The 24,963-nt window shown below is 40.8% G+C and overlaps 1 pseudogene; it reads right to left on the reverse strand.

Moving 5' to 3' along the window:
* Positions 1-313: 313 nt before the first annotated feature.
* Positions 314-24,963, reverse strand: part of LOC148542662 (uncharacterized) — a 42,031-nt pseudogene continuing 17,381 nt past the window's right edge.

Consider the following 24,963-nt stretch of genomic DNA (forward strand, 5'->3'; position numbering starts at 1 on the left):
GGTCGACCTACAGTAGCTCTTTGAAGTGCTGTTCTTAAAGACAAGGGGATGTTGCATGTTACCAATATGGTGAGTCCACACTCAATTTTTTGTTACATCAAGTGAAATGTTGGGGTGTATGGAAATATAATAGCTGGCATCTGATTGGTCGCTATAGAAATGACACCCTTTTTTATTTGCATTAGATTATCTAACTGTTTCACATAATACTTTCTGTAACAATTTTCTTATATCAAACAAACTGTACATAATTATGTTTATTTTGTTGTTTATGTACGCGGAGGTGGAGAGAGGGGGGAATAAAAGTGAAGAATTAAGTTATGCAAATACTGTACTCTGTCTTACATCTAAATATTACCTGGTATATCATTTGCTGTTCCCTTTCTGATTTACTCAATAATGTGGACATACGAAAAGATATATACAAACTTGCTTGGTCTGTAGGGAAAAGAAAATAAATTTTTGAGAAACAATCTGAACAGAGATGTCTGGTACATATAGTTGGGGAACACTGTGGTTCAGAATATGTGGTTTGACCATACAGTTAGTCCCAAATTTGATACATCCTGTTATTTGGAAGTTAAAGCCACATCCAAGGTGCGTTGATTTGTAATTCGTAAATAAAATTGTCCCTTAAAAAATGTCAACCTAGATGTTGATAGTGTGATGAACTAAAGCTGGAGATTTGAAGTCTGTGACACCAAGCTGCCAGGGATGCGAGTTGATTTTCAAAGCCACGCCTAGCCAATGGGTCCGCCCATTCCAGTGTATTCGCGTTTAAAATAAATATATTTTTTTAAAGCGTGACTACCCAAAATGTAACCAACACTAGCGATGACAGGCTAGGCTGGTAAATATCTCATCAGCCAGAAGCACATTTATTATTACACAATTTTTCTTATTACATTTTTGGCGACTTTAAAAATTAGGATACATTTGGCATCTCGGCGGTCAGGATGCTGGCACTTACATTACCGGTGCTGAAATCCCGATGCCGGTCAAAATCCCAGTAGCGGCATCCCAAACGTCGGGATACTGAAAGTAAGTAGCGGGGTTGGGGGGAGAGTTAGGTTTAGGGGTTAGGGTTAGGCACTAGGGGGAGGGTAAGGGTTTGTTACTAAGGGATTTAGATTTAGGCACTAGGTGGAGTTTAGGGTCAGGCACAAAGAAGTAAGGGTTAGGGTAGAGAGAGTGTTTATATGCTAACTCTGTTAGGATGCTGGCATCGGGATTCTGACCGCCGAGATCATGAGTGCCGGCATCCCAAACCCAACCGGTTAAAAATCACCACAATGACTTGCAACTAAGGCTGCCATCAGAAATTGTGGGGCCCGGTACTGACAAAATAGGTAGGCACCTCCCTTTTCCTCCGGAGGTATGCGGCAGAGGTGGGGAAAATGTGGGTTGAGCTACTTTGGGGTGGGGCATCAATTGGTGCGTGAACTAGTTTAAAAATTCTCAAAGTTTGGACTGTGGGGGCAGTTGTTACAGAAGGCTGGTTGGACTAGGGGGGCAAAGGGCAGGGAAATTTGGCCTGACTGGGCGAGGGGAAGAGCAGGAGGCTGGCTGGACTAGGGAGGCGCAGGGAAGGCCAGCTGAACTGAGGAAGGGACAGGGAAGACAAGCTGGCTGGACTATAGGGGGGTTACTGGGATGGCTGGCTGGACTTGGGGAGGGGCAGGGCAAAGAAGGCAGGCTGGCTGAACTTGGGGGGTGCAGGAAAGGCTGGCTGGACTGGGGAGACAGTGCAGGGAAGGCTGGCTGGACTGGGGGGACAGTGCATGAAAGGCTGGCTGGAATAGGGGGGCACAAGGCAGGGTTAGCATACCTGGTTTCTTCAGAAAATGAATGCACAGGCAGTAGGCACTGGCAGGGACAATGAGCAGTGGCGCAGCGGCATTTGAAATATAGTTAGGCTTAAACATTTTTTGAAGCATACCATAAATATTTAGCACTGCAATGTTATCTAAACACAATGTGTACAAAAAAGAAATATTCACGTGTCATTTTATAGACATCTTTCAATGACAATGAAAAGACTTACATGTAGTTACTGAGATCTCCTTGCTACCCCCTTGCACAGTATCTTCTCCCGCTAGCACAGAGACTGTGAACAGGTATATCTTTCCTCCAGTCAGGTTCCCAATGGTAAATGATTCATGGACTGTGTTTTTAATAAATAATAAATCTCCTACAACATTAATGATATAGGAGCTTTTATTTCCTATTGGTGCATCCCAGCTCAGACTGACTGAATCGATACTAATATTGCTGGATCTTACGTTTATAACACTTTCTGGTTCTGAAAAGAACAGATATACATTATTTAGGTTATTTCAAAGGAGAAGTAAAGAAATACACATACTGTATGTGCTTTGCTGACAACACAAGCCTAGATTGGTTCTGTGCAAAATATACAGTTTTATGTGAACAATTTAATAGTTAAAACTGCATAGAGCTATTCTGAGCAAACATGACATACAGTAATGACAAATAATTTTGGTGCATCTGTGTTTTAAGAATTTTTATGATATTTCAAATCGCATGTGTTTGTTTTGTCAGTGTAGCTGTTTGGACAACTCTATTTCACCACTTTCAAGTTCAGGATAATCCACAGATTTTTAAATATATGAGTTGTGAAAGAAAAGTCAGAAACACAGCATAGGAAATTTAGCATATCACGGAATAATAGATTTGATAGACTTCAACTTTTTGTTAAAGTATTCAAAAGAAAATAATTTTTTGAAGGTTTCATAGTGCTATTAGCCCTGTCACAACCAGAGGAATTTTACATTTTACTGACCAGACTTTATTTAATCTCTTAAAATGGAATCGGTATGAAATAGCAGCGGTTCAAATCCTAACGCTGGAAGCCCGAACGCTGAAGATCCCGACAAGGGTGGTAAGTATACTATCCCTTCCCCTCTCACCCCTCCCTAACCCTCCCTCTTTGGTGCCTAACCCTAACCTCCCCCCTAGTTCCTAACCCTAACCTCCCCCACAGGAGGTGCCGAACCCAAACCCCCATAGCCTAACTCTTACCCTCCCCCGGGGGTGCCTAAAACTATGCCCCCATCCCCGGGGAAATTGTTATACCAATTGGGGTCCAGACTTTGGGATTCCAATGTTTGAGACGCCGACGGTATCCTGATCTCCTTCGGGATATTGTAATTTTTCCGGGAGGCAGGATTCTGGCATCGGTATTTCAGCGGGCGGTATATCCTGATCTCCTTTGGGATATCAGCGTTGGCATTTTGCCAGGCAGCGGGATTCCTGTGATGGTATTTTGGCACCCGGAATCCCGTCCACCGGCAATTTAACTAAATCCCCTTAAAATACGTGTCCGGTTTTCCTCTCCAAAGGCTAAAACTATTGCTAGACAACGCTATCTGAAGACCCTTGTACTTAGTAATGTTGCAATGTTCCTGCACATTGTATGGTACTTTGAAATCCTTCTGGCAACTTATAAATAAAGTTAATAAAGGATAATATCTATAAGAAAAAGACCATTTATGTATGGTTTTAAGTATTGTGGCATTATAAGAAATGCCTTACATCAGAGATATCATTGATGTCTCCTGCATTAGCCAAACTAATGTTGAAGATCACATTCTTTATTAGTCTAAATTAAATTAATTAATAACATTTTACATTATCCCCCTCCCCCGCAAAAAAAATATATAAGTCTTTCTTTTTGTAACACATTGAATTAAATATATTTTATTTTACATGAAAAATATCACATAGTCTAATTTTCTATGAGTTTATCCCTGGTTACTTTTAGACAATAAATGTAAATAATCCCAAATGTAAATCAAAAAGTTCTTCTGAGTATAGTAATACAAATTGGTTCATATTAGGCAAAGTTTCATAGGGTCTAATGGTACATGTTTTATTTTTTATTTATATTTTTACTTTTCTGGTAAGTTGTTGTAAAGTTAATTAATTAATCAATTAAATCAATTTGTGGGAAGTAGAAATACATTAACCCAAATGTATATTTTTGTTTCAAATGGTAAATTACCATGTTTAAATTTACATAGTACACTTATAGACAAAAGTGATTGGACACTCCCGTGCAAGCGAAATGCATACCATTGCACACAAGTTTCATATGGCCACTAATGTGGTGGTTTCTACAAGACACTTGGTAGGGAGTCCCATGCACTTGCAGTTCTACGGAAACAACACATGTTTTTATCAGGACAACAATGCCGCCTATCATGTTTCCAGGGTGACGCTGAACTGGTATGCAGAAAATTCGGTAACCTGGATGGACTGGACAGCTCAGAGTCCAAATTTTAACCCCACTGAGAACCTCTGGGATGAATTAGAGCAACAGGTGCATTCTAGGTTGACTTGACCTCCTTCAGTGTCACAGTTGGTCACTGTACTTAAGGCAGAATGGCAAAACATACCACCTGCTTTTGTCCTGGAACTTGTGGACAGTTTGCCAAGAGTGTCTGCAGTAATCACTGCACATGATGGACCTACAAAGTACTGACGTCAATAAAATCTTGTTGATCTATTTGCTGTCAGTGTCCAATCACTTTTGTCTACATAGTGTACATTAAATATATATATTTTATTACTCACTATTCTTAAATTATATTGACTAATAAGGGCTCCAAATTGTTAAGAAAAAAATTACAAACTGCCCTACACAAATACAACTGCTTTCTTATGATCACTCCAGGTAATTACTTGTATATGTGGAAATAGAACTATTTTTCACTTTCACATTATTAACAAAAGCAGAGATCAGGATTGTGTAATGATTGCCAGGTGTCAGGCCTTCAATTGTATTAAATGTAGTTGTCACAGTTCTATTAGAAGTTGGCTCTCCCAAGATCTGGATCAGATAAGAACTTGTATTTCCATCTTGTTTCTGCCAGCCAAGTGTTATAGAAGTGGTGGTGACGTTAAGTACAGACAGATTCTTAAAATCTTCTGGTATGGAATAGACAAATTTTATAGAATGATGAAGATATTTCAGTTAAAAACACCAAAGCTTGCTGTAAAGAAACAATCATTTCCTACGTACAACAAACAAAAATGTGTCTGTAAATGGTGAATTGATGATTGCAATATAACTTTTATTAGGAAATATTAAAATAATTGACAGTTTTATGTCAAGCATGTTTAAAACCAAGCAGCAAAATATTTGTGTTGAAAAATAGTAAAGATTGTATAGAAAGAAATCAGTGATAATAAAATATTTCCCAACTCTGTGCCTATCTTGTGACTTCTTTTATTATTTTATTAATTATTATTTTCTAGCTTTTGTGTATGTTAAATAAAATTTGAAAAATCCTTTATAAGAGAGCGCATAGAATCACATTAAAAAGCAATATTCACTTTATTATCTTCTAGCAGAATATGTATGGACATAAAAACGTATATAAAAACACAGTTGTATAAATATGTATAAATACATTCTTAGTGGACTTGAGTCACAACTGACATCCAGTATCAGAATATCTTTATAATCTAATGTCTTTTAATTGTAATTTACACAATCCTCTATTCAGAGTTATATGCAGTATATTAAAAAAGTTGGAGACAGTAGTAAACCCACTTATTATTGCCCATTATTTAAATTTGCCAATATATCTGCTGGTTAATAAGCACACAGTTCCTAGGGGGTGATTTATTTTAGCAGGCAGTTTTGCAATTCCATCCTTGCTAATATGCAAATGCAGCAGGAGGTATATGACCACCTGCATTTGCTGCATTATGCGATTCCAGCACTGCGAACACGGTGAACACTGCCGGGCTACCGGCCAGCTGAGTAAGCTTTCTCAGGCTGGCTGGCTTGTGAGGCCAGGAAATGCATTCATGGACGCAGCCCCTGGCTTTGCCACTCCTGGAAAATGGGGAACACATGCCCCCTTTTCTGGGTATCCTGGCACTCCCAGCCCTCCCGGCCCCACGCACCACCCCTTCAATGCCTCTGCCTGTCAATCAGGCAGAGGCATAGAAGGGGCTGTGTGCGATCACACAGGACCCGTTCTGCACATTCACATCTGCGTTCAGCATTGCACAATCTAATAGGTTGTTTTAAATGAGGCAGACAAGGCTGTATCACTTGCAATTTTATGATGCATAGAAGTACGTAATTTAGGTAATTTAATCTAATGACCACTTTTGAGATTTAAAGCATGATAAATTGCAAAACAAATTTCATTATATACCTAATAACTTGTGTCTATGAGCTGCAGTACGTGAGCAGAACCACGTGATCACTGAAGAAGAGGTTTTTGGAACACAGGCAAAATATATTAAAAGGTGTTAGATCACACAGCATGCCAAATATAAAAATAATGGAGTTATTAAAGTGTTAAAAATCCAGGTTATAGAACATATTAAATCAACCTGCAGAAGAGGAGACAACAGTTCAGTCATATTATATGACAGTCAACAGCACGTGGGTCACAGCCAATCAGTGGCTGCTAATTGTAGAGCGGCCTCTGATTGGCTGGCGGCCCTGGAGAATGACAGAAACCACCCGGTCTCTGTCATGTAGTGCGGTAGAGATGTATGTGTTAACACATAAATCTCTACATTCTAAATTCTGCAACAAGTTATTTAAGTTTCCCATTTTTTTCTTCCCCACTTTTTTTTTCCTCTTTAACATTGTGGAGGATCTAACTCCCCCACACCTTATTCAGGTGTTTGCCATCATTGTTACTGTTTTAGCTGTCTTTGCTACTTAGTATGGACATTTTTTAGTTGCATCATTAACATTGATCAGAGCTACGTTTTGTTATTGTCTACCATTCTTTGCATGTTCACTTTCAGTTTCGAATAGTAAAGATTAGTTTAAACCTTTAGATACCTTGTTTTTTTATCATTTTCATTTGAACACCAGAACAAAAGGATTTTTTTGAGTGCATCTATACCATCATTATTTAATTTAATATCAGAAGGTCAGACACCCTTCTTCATAGATGCAGCACACCCCGTCCATTAGGACCTCGCCATATGCGCAGTGATTTATCCAGAATTTGTACTAAATCTCTACATGTCCGATATGGATCAGGTACTCTTTTTTTAATTTATTTTTTTGCCAAGACCAGTGGAGCCTACAGGAGAAGGGGACCAAAGTTACTCCAGGAGGTAGTTGTGTATTGCATTTTTTTTCACAGGTAAACCCGTGGGAATTCTACTGGAGAAGGTTATGTGAACATCTAATAAAAGGTAAGTATGTGTGAGTGTGTAAGGTATGTAATAAACTTTTAAATTCTACGGTGTGTTTACTGTCTTTTTTTTACTATTTTTTTTTTAGTGGTGGTACGTGTGCCGGACACCTGCTTGCACTTGTAGATCCATAAGTGCCAAAGGACAGGCACACTGGCAACTGTAGTTCTACTGTAAAAAACAATAATATCATTCTAATTTTCCCACTATTACCCATGCACCCCACTGGCCAGGGGTCCAGGGAAGAGCCCCGGGTTTCAGCGTAAGCCTGGGGTGCTCAGGAGAAGGCAAACCCCTTTTTTGGGGGGGTCCCCATCTCCCCTGATATTCCCTGCTTGGGCTGACTAGCTTGGGGTGTTAATGCTTTGGACCCGGTGAAAGGGTCCCCTGACTGTGGCATTACGCCCTGGCTAGATTTGAGTTTGGTGCTGGTTTTAAGTATAGTGGGAACCCCATGCCATTTTTTTACTTATTTTTAAAACCAGGACTTTCTTTGTGAGCCTAGTGCTGGTTCATAAAATATGGGGGAACCCTACTAATGTTTTTCCCTGGAGCCTGGGGCTGGTTAGGCTTATTGGAGGGGAACCCTACGTAATTTTTTTTTAAATTAACCCTTTATTTCTAATTTTAAACACACAAGGAGCCTGCACTTATCTCATGGATAGGTGCAGGCTGCTTGTTCAGGTCAGACTCAGGGAACTGGGCAGAGAAATCTCGATCACATACATCTTTAGAAAATTTGATTTCAGCAAATCCCGATACTTGGTAAATTTGAGAAATTCACAAGGCAAAAATCATCAGAGCTTCAGCGATGCAAATCGAGTTTCTACTTGGGCAATCTCGACCAGACATGATTCTTAGTCAAGTTACCCCTAAGAACTTTGCACTTATTAACAGGCAGATATACTGTATAGGCAAATTTAAATAATGGACAATATGAAAAGAATTTACTCCTGACCCTTAATTTTTTAATACACTGCATATAACTCTGAACAGAGAACTGTGCAAATTACAATTAAAGACATTGGATTAAAAAGACATTCTGATATTGGATGTTAGTTGGGACTTAAGGGCCTGATTCAGAGCCACTCGTAAGCGGCCGTTCGTTCGCTCCGAGCGATGTTTGCCCAACTGCGCATGCGTACGGATCGTTATACGCATGCGCGAAGCAGTCAGTGCGGCACGAAATTCATGTGCTCGCAAAATAGCGAATGCCTGACAATTTGAGTGACAGAATGAGGCGTATGTGGATGGTAACAGGGGAAGGTGCTTGAAAACGGGGAGTGGAGATCCGATCGCAGGCGTGCTTAAAGGTCAAAACGGGCGTTTTATGGGTGTGCATAATTAAAACAGCAGCGTCATTGACCACGTCACTGGGTTATTTTATAGCCAGAACTGCTCACAAAATTGTGGTAGCAAAAACCAACCACAAGAATAGCGAGCAGCTCATACCCTGGTCGATGTACTCGATTAATCTAATAAATAGCGGACATGACGTAGGATGCGAGCGGCCAGGGGGCGTAGTTTCCTAAAAAACATCCGCAAGTTTTGTTCGCTCGTTCAGACCTAGAGGCGTGAACAGACCGCAAACAGCAAACGGTTCATTTGAATATCCACCCCTATTTTCTGGACGAGCGAACGCTAATTGCGTCCGGCTCTGAATCAGGCCCTAAGTCCACAAAGAGGATATTTATACATATTTATGCAACTGTGTTTTTATATACATTTTTAAGTCCACACATATTCTGCTAGAAGATAATAAATTTAATATTATTTTTTTATGTAATTCTATGCGATCTCATGAATGATTTTTCACATTTTATTTATATTGTTTTTTTAGCACAATTCAGAATTGTGTTTTCTAGGGAGCAGCTGTTTGATATTTAGACTGTTTATAGTGATCATCAGAATTTTACATACTGTATATACTTTATTGGTTATTTTAATATATATATTCCTTTTGTGTATATTTTCAACTGTATATTTTGTGTATGTTGTACAGGAAAAATGTAATTTTATTTATCTAATGCTGTTATGACCCAGCTACACATGTAACGATAGACAGGGCTGTCCTAAATCAAGTTATTGATTCTATATTTTGTCCAAGAGATATTTATATATAATGATTATTACTTTCACGTTGAACTGATTAGAAACTCATAAACAAAGGATTTCTACTTTAATTAGGTAGTTGTAAAACTCCATAAATATATTTAGCAAGTGCCCCCATGTGAGTATTGTGCTCATGAACTGAGGGGTCTATATTATGGAAAACACTGGGGATAATCCCTCTATATAATGTGTTCAAATATAGACTTATTTTTATTCTAAATATATTATTTGTGGCACATTTCTGTCAGTTTGTGTGTATGAATAGTTTAGTAGAAGATTATTATTTATCTGGGATCTCTAATTACAATCCTAAACAGTATTGCAATGCAGTTTCTTATTCCCAACAGGTTACTTCACAAGGTTCTGCATGCATTACAAGGATTGCCAAATATTACAACCTGTAGCTTCAATTGTATCCATTTATAGGCTCTGTAATTATTAGTGTTGAGCTTCCTGGTTAGTCTTTTGTACAGCAATACATATGAATAAATTCATTAGCAATTCCTAAATGTAAATTCAAGGAATTTTATATCCATGTATATATACAGCAAGCCCCTTTATTCAGCAGTTATGCAGAATACATGTTCATAAGTCATTTTTAACAATTCAAATAACTCATGCGTCCTGTTTTATAGAATTTCAGAACAGCAGTCTCAATGTAATAGATCATACAATTAAGGCTTAACCACCGCTATATTCCAGCCGATAGGGTGAGTAATGCATCGTGTATATACAGTAATCTGCTCTTATACGTATAGGGATTGGAGACAGTCTTCTCAGTGTGATTAATAACATAACAGAATGTAGGATGCTCGGTATTATTGTGGTTGTTATTGAGCAGTGATGTTGATGTTTTTTCTGGGATCAGTTTGCACACAAAGTAGAAAACATACACATACAGTACTGCATAGGGTTTAAAGTGTTGTCCCTGGAAATGTCTTTAGTCTCCAGTTTAAAAGTGTTCTCCCTTAAAAATGTCCTTAATTTTCAGATGAGGCTCCAGACTTTAACAATTTAATAGCTGTCTACTTTTATTATGTATAGTAGGGAAGGGCCATTCTTTTTCAAAGAAAATAAATATTAAAAGAAAAAAAGGTAATTAACTGGTGAATGAGGGTTTAAGGAATGTGAAGCCTTTTATTGAAATATAATTTATTTTACATTGTGTGTTTTTTGTAATTTCATTTAAATAAATATTTTGATTTTAATAAACAGGAACATCAGGTACAGTATCACTCAAGGAATCTCTATCTAATTCAGCAGGGCACCAGTAACCTCTGGGATTAAGAACATTCTGACCTTCCCTGACCTACTGATTTATTGAGATGCTTTAATTATACAATTGAAACTTGTGTCAGGTTGCGGCCTAGGATCGGCTGTGACTCACGTCAGTGGAGGCTTCCTTTGAACTCTAGAGCGGTCAGCTTATACCTGGGGTCTGTTAGGACATCCATGTGCTCGCTCCGTGATGTGGTTTATGCAGTTCCCATCATGGACACAGTCATGACAGTCTATATCACCTAACTGACCCTTTACCCAATGGTAGTATTGGTTGCTGTCAGCCGACAGTATCCTCCAATGGGCTGCTACTTTAGGGTATATAACCGGGCTTTGAACAACAGGAAGCTGCCTGTACAACGACATTACTTCCAGTTTATAATTGCTGTTTTCCATAATATAGACCCTCAATTCATGAGCACAATACTGACATGGGGGCACTTGCTAAATATCTTTATGGAGTTTTACAACTACCTAATTAAAGTAGAAATCCTTTGTTTATAAGTTCCTAATCAGTTCAATGTGAAAGTAATAAGCATTATATAAAAATATCTCTTGGACAAAATATAGAATCAATAACTTCCAGGTTCCAAACTCCATTCCTTCTAGTGACTTGTTCCTAGTGTTATCCACGGTGTGTGTACTTAGAACGTCTTCTGAGTATAATCTCCTAGAAACAACAGAAAGTAATCCACCAGCACACTGAATGACATCAGCAATAAGATTTGAAAAACTACACGGTGGTAGATAATTCAGAGATCTCAGTTGCATATATTTGCAAAGATATGGCTAAGCCTCCAGGCCACATCACGGTGTCTCTGATACCGGAGGTCCCTATCACTTGGTCAGAATCTGGGGTGCAGAACCCCAAAAATGCCGGCGATGGCCAGCCACCCCAGTGAAGCACACCAGTGAGAGACTAAAGTGTTAGTATGTAATATTAAAGCAAAAACTATGTGTTAATAGGTGAAAGGTGTAATTAAAATGCTAAGAAAAATAAATATACATACACAATAATAGAAAAAAATATCATTTGAAGGTGTGAAAGTGCTAAATAAGGTGTTAATGTGTGCCACACCAGTGCAGCCCAGCCACACATGATCCTCTATTTATATATTTTGAATTTGGCAGGATGGTGACACAACAATATATTAGGAAATCATATTATCAATTTTACCCTCATATGAGTGTCATATCACCAATATATTATCTGACTATACCTAAGTATTATACCATAGGTGATTTTTATTTCTATTAATTTAACTCTTGCACTTTGAAGTTTTCACTGTTTGAATTGAATGTAAACTAAAGGGAGCAACAACAGTGCTAATTATTTTTAATACATATCTAATAATGTACGTGATTTTAATATAACATAATATCTATAATATGATATCTATTAACCTTGAGTACCCTAGTATTGGAATCTTCTTTGTTTTAATTATTGCAAGTGCACCTCACATGCGTTCTTTCTTTTTACTTTAAACCAGCTAATTCTGTCTAGTTATGGGGTTGGCTTAAAATTTAGTGGAATAGGGGAAGATATGCTGACAGCTAATTTCTTTATTGTATAAAGATAACATTAGCTGTGGCTGGGACATTGTGATAGTCTGTATTCCCTCATCCGTACCAATTTGTCTTCACCCATCTGTGCTGCTCAGTCTTCCCGCATCCATGCCACTCTGTACCCCCATCCACGTCGCTCTGTTCTCCCAAACCATGCCACACTGTGTCCCCTGCATCTGCACTACTGTTTTCCACCCATCTGCATCACTTTGTACCCCCCATTCGCACCACTGTTTTCCGCCCATCTGCATCACTTTGGCTCCTTCCCATCAGTGCTGCTTAATCTACCCCCCGCTCAACATGCCTATATATCCCCATCCACACTGCTTTGTCTCTTCCCCAATCCCCTCTACTCTTATCCCATCTGTGCAGCTCAATCTTCTGCTCAGACCTCAGTTGCATAGACTGCATGTGTGTGTTTTCCAATGAGCACACAATTCTGTGACTTAGCAGCTCCACCATTTTGTGAGTGACAGTAATCTCACTCTGTGAGTGTGCTGAATCTGCACAATTTCATGAATTTCTGCTTGTTGCACTGTGGATACTAAAGCATTATCTATGAGTGTGTATTCAATGTGTGAAAAAGAGTGATGTACTGCTCAATGATATATATATGATCTATTTGTTGAATGAAAAAGCTGCCAAGGGTCTGTAACTTGATGGTTTGTTTTTATTGTGTGTATATGTTTCCATATCGGAAGATTTGTGCTGGAGGTGATTTATCTATTATCGGATCATCAAGTGTTAAAATCTCCTGCTATTACCAAGTGATAATTCGTGTATTGAAAAATAATTTGATTTAAACTAGGGATGTGCAGGCTCGGTTCTACTCGGTTCCGTTCGGTTCTTTTTACCGGATCTTATTGGGTTTCAGCTGTCACGAGTTTTGGATAGCCAATAAGATCCGGTAAAAAGAACCGAACGGAACCGAGTAGAACCGAGCCTGCACATCCCTAATTTAAACGTGTAAAAAATAAAGCTTGGGAATCCCTGTTTGGGGCATATACAGTATATTAACCAAAGTGTACTTAATATTATACATTTCATCATCTAATATTATATATCGCCCTTCTGGGTCTACTATTTGTGTCAAAATATTATAAGGTGTTAGGTGTATACAAACTCACCTATAGCTTCTGTGTTAGTGTTTGAAGTAGTTGTTGTGTCCAATTCCACCGACAGTAATGTTGTTCTTGAACTAGGTTTCTGAGTAATTAATGTCGTTTTTTCCAATGTAGAAGGACTGGATTGAGGAAGGTTTCTTGATGTGACAGCTGATTGCTGACTTGTCTGAGTAGTGTTGCTTCCAGATGATGTAACATAATGATATACTGTAGAATGTGTAGGTTGCTGTCCTGATGTTGTAACATTGTCCTTAGTTAATGTTGTTATTGTGCTCAGTATAGTTGATGAAAAAAGGATATACTGCAGTCAGTGTGCTAAGTGTCTCAGTTGCATTGCCTGTTTTAGATTTGATAGATAAAGCATTTAAAAATCTTTAAATTATCACAAAGAAACATACAGTAACTCTCTAAATATTAGAACATTTTAGTACGTATGTTCAATTGGAAAATACATGTATGTATGCAATAAAATTTACACAACACATATCAAATCCCTAATGTGTGCCATGTACAAATATCAGACTTTACCTACACCAGGAGACTCTACAACTCAGGGCAGTCCTACTGACGTGGGCTAGTGATGGGTAGTTCATAAATGATCAGTTCAAAATGAACTAATCTTTAAAATGAATTAGTTCATTTAGTTCACAGATCTGTCAAAGATTACTGGAACTACAGCAAGTGGGAAGAGTTAGACAAGTGCGAAAGAGCACTGAATGCTCACTCACTGTCTCAATCCCACTGGCTTTTAGCTACTGATTCTTGAAAAGGAAAGCAGAAAGTACAACACAGACCAGCAAATACAGATGTAATAATTTATAATAATAATAACCTCTGAAATTGCTCTGCCTAGAAAAATCCCATGAGTGTGTGTATGTTTATGTATATGTTCATGATACTCACCCTTTTTGTGATAAAATCACTGCTCTGTTAGTCCAAAGGTACAAACTCTTGCTTCTTGACCTCCTGTTGTGCTAAATATGCTACTGGATTTGTGGGTGCTACTGCAGCTGCACTGTTATTCAGCTCTCCCAGGCATTCATCATGAGTCAGTACCTCTAAACTACTACAGGAGGACAGGTGCATTCAGACATGTGCACTGTGTTAAGCTGATTGAACTAGATTGTCACGAGTCATTAATTTCTCCAAGCATACGAGTCCATTCAGTCAGCCTCCTAAGGACACAGGGCCTGATTCAGATCCGCTCGCTAAATGTGATCGCTCGCATGATGTGTATGCAAATTGCTAAGGAAGTGCTATCGCACTGCAATGCATTAGCACTGTATTTCTTAGAGAGCAATCACATAGTGTATGCAGACACCCATCAGCCTGTTTTAAGATGCCCACTTGTACATGTCATGTCAAGGAAGTGTATGCAACCATCGGTACATCGGATGCTATTACAGCGCTTGAGGTTGACCATACCCTGCCGCAAGCATTGCGAGCACTTGTGTAAAAACAAGCCAGGTGACGTGTACTATGATGCTGTCTTTTAATTATGCACACCTCTAAAACGCCTTGAGATGCTCAGGCACGCCTGCGTTTGCACCTCCACTCCCCCCGTTTTCGCTAAGGTATGCGCACGGGCACTGCAATTCATACGCATGCGCACAATGCATACACACTGCATACCATCAGCAGCAGCGAGAGTATGCATTTTAGCGACCGGGTCTGAACCAGGCCCACAGTGCCGAGTACTGCATGCTATGCTATAAACTGTACAGTAGTTCTGTTTATTCCAGCAGATATCTTATGTATGTTCTGATTTAAATAATTTGCAGTGCCAATCTATATTGTTAAGTATTTTTATTACTGTATATTTTATAAGCAAAAAAAATACAAATAAAAAATACTCTGAATTTGCATATTATAGAAGTAAATAAATAAATAATTAAAGCTGGGTACACAGTAGAAGATATATATGACAATTTGTTGTTTTGAGCTGAATTGGAACAACATATTGTCCACATCGTCTAGTGTGTACACAGTTTTGCATGCTCCCGTTCATCGTTCCTCGCATCTTCCCATCTGCTATACTGCATGGCAGCTGAGAAGATATCTTTAACGATTTTGATCAAATTGTGAAATGTGTACGCCCAACTGGGCAACCTTACAATATTTCATCCTGATCTGGTCTCTGAAGATGTCACCTTAACCACTCACATATCTGCCATTTTCTATTCCAACAGTAGACTTGTTGCACTGTTAAGGCAAGCAAACCAGTAAAGCTATGAACAGTGGGCCTGATTCAGAGCTGCTCGCAAAAAGCGAGTGCTCGCTCTGAATCACGGTGGCCGGTTATTTTTTTAAATCCAGCCTCCTGGCCGCTCGCTAAGCTGTGGGTGACCACCAACAGCTTTTGCGAGCGGCCAGGTGATGGTCGCGACCATCGCGACCATCAGGCTTGCGACGTGATCCTTGTGGTAGGATCTCGTCTACCGCAAGCCCCAGTGAGCTTCCTGCTCTAATAGAGCAGGAAGCTCACTACTGACATCACGAGTGATGTCAGTAGGGACACCCTCAAATGGCAGGCATTCCTTCGGGAATGAACGTTTGGCCAGCCACCCCCCCTCCCCACCTACAAAATGGGGTGAGCTGTCGATCAATATCGACAGCCACACAGTTTGTAGAGAGCCCTGGAGCAAGTGATTTTCTCTCTCGCTCTGGGGCTTGCGCGTGGGCATTACGCACGCCTCGCGTGCGCAGTGCCCCACCATCAACCCGCTTGCGAGCGCATAGCGGTTGCAGGCGGGTCTGAATCAGGCCCAATGTTCATCATGTATAAACCAAGCCTCCCTAGATAGAAACAAAGCATAAACACACACAATAATAATAATAATAATAATAATAATAATAATAATAATAATAATAATAATAATAATACTGTTATTATTTATATGGTGCCACTTGTTCCACCATGCCTTACAAAGTACATAAACAAATAAGTGACCAGTGACTTACAGTACAATACAATACAATGCAAGACAAGGACATGGATAATATATATTGCTACATTAGCGACCATAACACCCAAATAAGCAACAGATCATAATCAACCAAGTGTTAGGTGCCCTAGTGGGGAGTAAGAAGTAGATGAAAGTAAAGTAAGGAGAAACACAAGAGGATAGAGGGCCCTGCTTGTAAGAGCTTACATTCTAAAGGGAAGAAGCAGACAAACAGGCATGACGTTATTCAATCGGGAAACCTGCTGACGTAAACCCGACAGCAGGCTTCCCGATTGCTTTATCCCGACAAGGGTTAAATGACAGGCGTCTAAATCTAGACGCCTGTAATTTTTCTGACGCTGGGAGCTGGCGCCCGGCATCCCGATCGAAGGTATGCCGGGCACTGCAAGCGGACAGCCGCAGGGGGGGAGGGTTAGGTTTAGGGCACCCGGCGGGGACTTAGGGTTAGGCACCCCCCCGGGAGGGTTAGGGTTAGGCTAGGGGAAGGGGGGGTTATGGTTAGGAACTCCCGGGGAGTGGTTAGGGTTAGGCACCCCTAAGGAGGGTTAGGTTTAGGGGGGTTGTGTCAGTTTGTACTTACCTAGGGACTATCGGGATTTCCAGCGCTGTCGGGCTGCCGCTGCTGGGATCTCTGCATCTATTGGACTGACGCTGCCGGGAAACTAACTCCCGGCCATGCGTCAGCCGGTATTTCATACCGATTCCGGCATGACACAGATAGAGTAGACGGCGAGGAAGGAGCAGGCAGCAGAAAGTTAGGATGAGAGCAGGAAGGCTTTGATGAAGCAGTTGGTCTTGAGAGCCCGATTGATGGATTGCAGAGAGGTAGAGAGTCTGATGGGGAGAAGGAGATACAGCATATATTAGGGGTGTGCACCGGCCACTTTTCGTGTTTTGTGTTTTGGTTTTGGATCTGGATCTTTCTTCGTGTTTTGGATCTGGATTGGTTTTGCCAAAACCACCCTTCCGTGTTTTGTGTTTTGTGTTTTGTGTTTTGGATCTGTATTTTTTTTTAAAAAAAGCATAAAAACAGCTAAAATCACAGAATTTGAGTGTTTTTCTTCTCCTATGCTATTATTAACCTCAATAACCTTAATTTCCACTAATTTCCAGTCTATTCTGAACACCTCACACCTCACAATAGTGTTTTTATATCCAAAAGGTTGCACCGAGGTAGCTGGATGACTATGCTAAGAGATACGAGGGGGCGGCACAAACACGTGGTCCATCTAGGAGTGACACTGCAGTGGCAGACAGGATGGAAGTTTGAAAAACTAGGCCCCAAACAGTACATAATTCAAAGAAAAAAAAGAGGTGCAAGATGGAATTGTCCTTGGGCCCTCCCACCCACCCTTATGTTGTATAAACAGGACATGCACACTTTAACAAACCAAACATTTCAGCGCCAGGGTCTGCCAAACGACTGTGGCTGAAATGATTGGTTCGTTTGGGCCCCCACAAAACAAGCTGGCAATTAATCTGTCCCTGCACAAACTGGCTCTACGGAGGCAAGATGTCGTCCTCATCCTCCTCATCCACCGATTCCTCACCCTCTTCAGTGTTGTGTACATCCTCATCCTCACAGAGTATTAATTCGTCCCCGCTGGAATCCACAACCACAGGTCCCTCTGTACGTTCTGGAGGCTGGTCTCCCTGGAAGAGATGATAATTCATTTTATGAACATCATCTTCTCCACATTTTGTGGAAGCAACCTCCTATGCCTTTCGCTGACAAGGTTCCCGGCTGCACTAAACACTCTTTCGGAGTACACACTGGAGGGGGGGCAACTCAGGTAAAATAGAGCCAGTTTGTACAGGGACATCCAAATTGCTTATTTTTCCTGCCAGTACAGGTACGGACTATCTGACATGCCTACTTGGATGCTGTCACCGATGTAATCCTTTAACAGACAGACGCATGCTTGTCACTGCTGCTTTAAGGATGCAGGTGCGGCTACAGCCCACACATTTCACAAAGACAGAAAAAAAAAGAATAATTTTTTTATTGTTTATGGAGCGCACTTTGAGGGTTACACCACCCTTTAACAGACAGACGCACACTTGTCGCTGCTGCTTTAAGGATGCAGGTGCGGCTACAGCCCACACATTTCACAAAGACAGAAAAAAAAAGAAGAATTTTTTTATTGTTTGTGGAGCACACTTTGAGGGTTACACCACCCTTTAACAGACAGATGCACGCTTGTCGCTGCTGCTTTAAGGATACAGGTGCGGCTACAGCCCACACATTTCACAAAGACAGAAAAAAAAAGAAGAATATTTTTATTGTTTGTGGAGCGCACTTTGAGGGTTACACCACCCTTTAACAGACAGATGCACGCTTGTTGCTGCTGCTTTGAGGACAGTATCATATGCAGTGACAGTACACTTTTCAGAAATTGTTGGCACGTCCTTCAGTCCAGACCAGATGTCCAAACCGGCTCTTGACTTATGACACAGGCGCACGCTTGGCGCTGCTACTGTGTTGATGCACGTGCGGCTACATCGCACACAAGTCACAAACACATTAAAAAATAGTTTTTTTATTTTTTGGAGCACTTTGAGGGTTACACCACCCTTTAACAGACAGACGCATGCTTGTCGCTGCTGCTTTGAGGATGCAAGTGCGGCTACAGCCCACACAATTCACAAAGACAGAAAAAAAAGAAGAATTTTTTTATTGTTTGTGGAGCGCACTTTGAGGGTTACACCACCCTTTAACAGACAGACGCACGCTTGTTGCTGCTGCTTTGAGGACAGTATCATATGCAGTGACAGTACACTTGTCAGAAATTGTTGGCACGTCCTTCAGTCCAGACCAGATGTCCAAACCGGCCCTTGACTTATGACACAGGCGCACACTTGGCGCTGCTACTGTGTTGATGCACGTGCGGCTACATCGCACACAAGTCACAAACACATAAAAAAATAGTTTTTTTATTTTTTGGAGCACTTTGAGGGTTACACCACCCTTTAACAGACAGACGCACGCTTGTCGCTGCTGCTTTGAGGATGCAAGTGCGGCTACAGCCCACACAATTCACAAAGACAGAAAAAAAAGAAGAATTTTTTTATTGTTTGTGGAGCGCACTTTGAGGGTTACACCACCCTTTAACAGACAGATGCATGCTTGTCGCTGCTGCTTTGACGATGCAGGTGGAATCTAGATGGGATTTAGAACCAGGGACACACTACCTTCATCAATTGTCTAAATCCCACTGCACTAATGGCGGATACCAGACGCACGTCTAACACCAACATAGCAGTCAAGGCCTCAGTTATACATTTTGCTTCAGGAGGACTGCTGTCGTACTTCATCCTCATCGCTAGGGACTGTTGGAGGGTCAATTGTTTGGTAAAAGTAGTGGTGTTCCTACTTCCTCTCTGGGATGATGAACAACTCCCAACAGCAGCAACAGCACTAGGAGGAAGTGGTTCTTGATCTTTCCCTATTTTATTTTTATCGGAGAAAGTTTGGTCCTCCATTTATGTTATATTGATATATACGTGCGGCTAAGGAGCACACAAACACAGAAAATATTTTTTTATTTTTGCTGGAGAGTAGTGCACTTTGTGGGTTACACCACCCTTTAAGAAATGAGCCAGCCGGCTCTTTACTTATGGGACACAGGCGCACGCTTGGCGCTGCTCCTTTGTTGATGCACGTGCAGCCACAGTGCACACAATTCACAAACAGAAAATATTTTTTTATTTGGTTTGGAGTGTACTTTGGGGGTTACAGCACCCTTTAACGGTCAAGCCAGCCGGCCCTTTACTTATGACACAGGCGCACGCTTGGCACTACTTTGTTGATGCATGTGCAGCTACTGCGCACACAATTCACAAACACAGAAAATATTTTTTTATTTGGTTTGGAGTGTACTTTGGGGGTTACAGCACCCTTTAACGGTCAAGCCAGCCGGCCCTTTACTTATGATACAGGCGCATGCTTGGCACTACTTTGTTGATGCACGTGCGGCTACTGCGCACACAATTCACAAACACAGAAAATATTTTTTTATTTGGTTTGGAGTGTACTTTGGGGGTTACAGCACCCTTTAACGGTCAAGCCAGCCGGCCCTTTACTTATGACACAGGCGCACGCTTGGCACTACTTTGTTGATCCACGTGCGGCTACTGCGCACACAATTCACAAACACAGAAAATAGTTTTGTTATTTGGTTTGGAGTGTACTTTGGGGGTTACAGCACCCTTTAATGGTCAAGCCAGCCGGCCCTTTACTTATGACACAGGCGCACGCTTGGCACTACTTTGTTGATGCACATGTGGCTACTGCGCACACAATTCACAAACACAGAAAATATTTTTTTATTTGGTTTGGAGTGTACTTTCGGGGTTACAGCACCCTTTAACGGTCAAGCCAGCCGGCCCTTTACTTATGACACAGGCGCACGCTTGGCACTACTTTGTTGATGCATGTGCGGCTACTGCGCACACAATTCACAAACACAGAAAATATTTTTTTATTTGGTTTGGAGTGTACTTTGGGGGTTACAGCACCCTTTAACGGTCAAGCCAGCCGGCCCTTCACTTAAGACACAGGCGCACGCTTGGCACTACTTTGTTGATGCACGTGCGGCTACTGCGCACACAATCCACAAACACAGAAAATATTTTTTTATTTGGTTTGGAGTGTACTTTGGGGGTTACAGCACCCTTTAATGGTCAAGCCAGCCGGCCCTTTACTTATGACACAGGCGCACGCTTGGCACTACTTTGTTGATGCACGTGTGGCTACTGCGCAATTCACAAACACAGAAAATATTTTTTTATTTGGTTTGGAGTGTACTTTCGGGGTTACAGCACCCTTTAACGGTCAAGCCAGCCGGCCCTTTACTTATGACACAGGCGCACGCTTGGCACTACTTTGTTGATGCACGTGCGGCTACTGCGCACACAATTCACAAACACAGAAAAAAATTTTTTATTTGGTTTGGAGTGTACTTTGGGGGTTACAGCACCCTTTAACGGTCAAGCCAGCCGGCCCTTTACTTATGACACAGGTGCACGCTTGGCACTACTTTGTTGATGCACGTGCGGCTACTGCGCACACAATTCTCAAACACAGAAAATATTTTTTTATTTGGTTTGGAGTGTACTTTGGGGGATACAGCACCCTTTAACGGTCAAGCCAGCCAGCCCTTTACTTATGACACAGGCGCACGCTTGGCACTACTTTGTTTATGCTCGTGTGGCTACTGCGCACACAATTCACAAACACAGAAAAAATATATATTTTTTTAGCACTTGGGGGGAGCACCCCTGACGGACAGAGCACCCCCTGGACAACACTACAGCACCCCTTTAGGACTGGGACACTGCACAGGACTTTGGAGTGCACACAGCCCCTATGGACAACTGACTGCACAACACAGTCCAGCAAGCCCCTATGGACTTTATTGTAGTGGACACAGCCCCTATGGACAACAGCAGCACAGCGCAGCACAGCACAGCACAACACTACTCTGCACTACACTACACTACACTACACAGCCCAGCCAGCCCTATCTCCCACCCTCCCTCTTCACTGTCCACAGCCGAGTGATAAAATGGCGCCGACGCGGGTACCTTATATAGGATCCAAAACCCGCAAGAACCGGAAGGCAGGATGATGACATTTTGCCTCGATTTCAGATCCGAGTCAGGCGGGAAAAGTCGAGCCTGAGTCGGATCGACCTCGGATCGGGGGGGCTCGGATTTCAGGAATCCGAACCCGCTCACCCCTAGTATATATAGATGTATTTCTATATGCATACATATATAACTGCATTCGGGGTGTGCAATATATGGATGTGTGCTTGAGGAGCCTGCACACTACACACACCAAGTATCAAGTGTCTGGTTTTTCTCTTTCTTTTTCTTTAGTGCTTCTCTCCCTGTCACATTGAGATAATACATACCTCAGTTTCTTTATGCAACTAAGCTACACAATATTGAAACCGCAATTCAAATTCATCCCATAGTCTTTGCATGATGCCGGAACAAATAGACAAAAACATTTTTTTGTTGAAAAGTACATTTCTATGTACAGACACAACCATAACAACTTTATTATAAGTACAGATATCCAGAAATCATTAAGATGGTCGATGCAGCAATTGTGTGCATGCATCATGGCATGTGACTTGCCGCACACACATACGATACAGTACGTCAGCCAACGGCAGCACCTGCACCATGCAATCCTATGGATCGCGGGAGCGAAGAAGATGCACTTGACCATTCTGTCTTTTTTTAATCATCAGTTCAATGCTCATTTTCCAGTATTGATTATGGCTCTGATTCAGGGATGGACGCTAATGCAATTTTCATGCAAATCGAGCGATTGTTTGCTATTGCGTGTGTGCCGCAGTCCCATTGCGATTGCGATTACGCATGCACAGAGGAAACCATCGCTAAGTGAGTGACAGACTGCCAGGATTTGGGGATGGGAATGGGCAGTGGTCTCAAAAACGTAGGTGTGCCTGTCAGTTTTGATGCCGTTACATGGGCGTGCATAAACAAGCCACTGAGATTGCATACACAGCTCTGCGTGTCAGAAGAGCACCCAAGGCTGCGGCAGGTCAGACCTGCCGCAAGGGTAAGATGGCTGCGGATGTGCTTCAATGTTACCAATGTTTACGTAGGTATGCGTTGTGGCAGCAGTGGGCGTCTTTATGCTCAGGTGATCTTTGCTAACATTAGCATAATTTTGCAGCTGCGTTGCGTACGGAAACGCAGTTGCGATCACATTAGTAACCATCTCTGAATCAGGCCCTATACTCTGGTGGCCAATGAACTGATCCAGCACCTTTATGGAGCTGAGCTTCATGAAATTTTCATCTACGTCCATGCCCGTGTCAGTCGTTATTACAGATCCTTTTTTTGAACCGCTACCAGCAGCCTTTGGCACATTCCCGGCTATCTTACTCTAATGAGGTTTTCAAATTGAACCTCTCCAGGAAATTAATGGAATTTGTTGAAAACAATATTGACTATTGGAAGGATCTAGTACTTTTCTACGAAGTGTCAAAAGCCGGGTGAGGGGCCATATAATTATTTGCATTTTTTTAAAAAAGCTAAAGATTGCTATAAAGTCATGTAGTTGTCGTAGTAACCAGCCAATGATTGTCCAACAAAGAACAAATACATTATGTATAAATAAAATGTTCAGCAGAGGCAGCTTTGATTTGTGGCGGGGTAGGGGGGGATTGTCACACACTGCCTCTGTTGAACATTTTATTTATACATAATGTATTTGTTCTTTGTTGGACTCTACTGTATATCCTGATCAGTCAGTGCTTAGTTATCCATTTTGTTTCTATGTATAAGTTTTAACTTTTACTGCATGTTCTTGTACTTTTTGTTTGTTTTCTGCTGTTTATATTACTGATTTACTTTTTTTCCATTGCCTTAACAGAGAGAAATTGTAATAACATTTACTGGTCATGTGATTCTCTCAGCTTCGAGGCTTTAAAATAGGTTATTTTATTGTGCCAAGTAGGGAAAGGGACATTCTTTTTCAGAAAAAAATATGATTTGAAATAAAAAAAATAATTAACAGGTGACAAATGTTTAAGGAATGAAGAGCCTTTTAGTGAAATAAAATATATTTTAATATAGTTTTTGTGGTTTAATTTTATTAGAAGTACAATATATTGGGTTATTATCTTTTTTTCAGTGTGCAAAATGCCTTCACATTACACCACCCATTCTTATTTCAATACTATCTTAAAAATAAACCCCTGTATTTCTTTGAGTACCTTTCTGCTATTGTCATTGGTGTCATTAGCTATTAGCTATATAGGTTTACAATTACATATACCTAGTAAATACTTTATAATATTAACCTGTATATTTTCTACAATGCCATGACTAGTGCAAAGGCTGATAGAATTATGTTTTTGTCATTAACGCAATTAGTTACATAGCCAGTCAATACATTGTGACATCACCTGGTGTATTTATTATAATGGATGAGGTTTTATTGTACCTAAACTGAGCTAAAAACAACTGTATAAATCCTCAGGCACTGCATTGGGGTGTGGTATATTTGGTTGACATTCACAATGTTGACATTCATCACGTCAACATGAAAATGTCAACATTGTTGTGATGTCTGCATTGAACATGTTAATAACATTAACCATGATGACATTCATCATTCCAACACTGATGTAATGTTGACATTGTAGAAACGATTACACTGTGGTTTTGGTCTCATTCTATCTCTATTACAAACCCTAACACTAACCTTAATACTAACGGTAACAATAACGAAAATGATGACATTACGACATTGCCCACATTTCCAATGTAGACATTCTTTCAGTAAAAATTTTGCAGGTGTTGACATTAGTGATGTTTTTATTTTAATCAAGTTGACACCATTCTGACTGCAAACCCTACATTGTGATGTGAACAGAAAGGAAAATGACTAATATGCAAATTTTCTGTAGAAATAAAAAAAAAATGCTTATTTTGAGAATAAGGTTCCCATTTAAGAACAAGACAAAGCTCCTTCAGCACTCACTGAAGAGGTTATATCCTACTTTCAGTTTTTAACAAATAGCAATATACTAAGATTACCGCTGTTTGTCACTGTATCACTTACACAATCCTTAGATGGCGAGAGTGATACGGTCCCCCTGTCAGGTAATGAGGACCCAACAACAGTCTTTCTGGCTTCAGTGAAGCCTTGCAGGAATTGCCGAATCCCC

Source organism: Taudactylus pleione, unplaced genomic scaffold, assembly GCF_031769625.1.
Source record: "Taudactylus pleione unplaced genomic scaffold, aTauple2 ptg000010l, whole genome shotgun sequence".
NCBI lineage: Eukaryota > Metazoa > Chordata > Amphibia > Anura > Myobatrachidae > Taudactylus > Taudactylus pleione.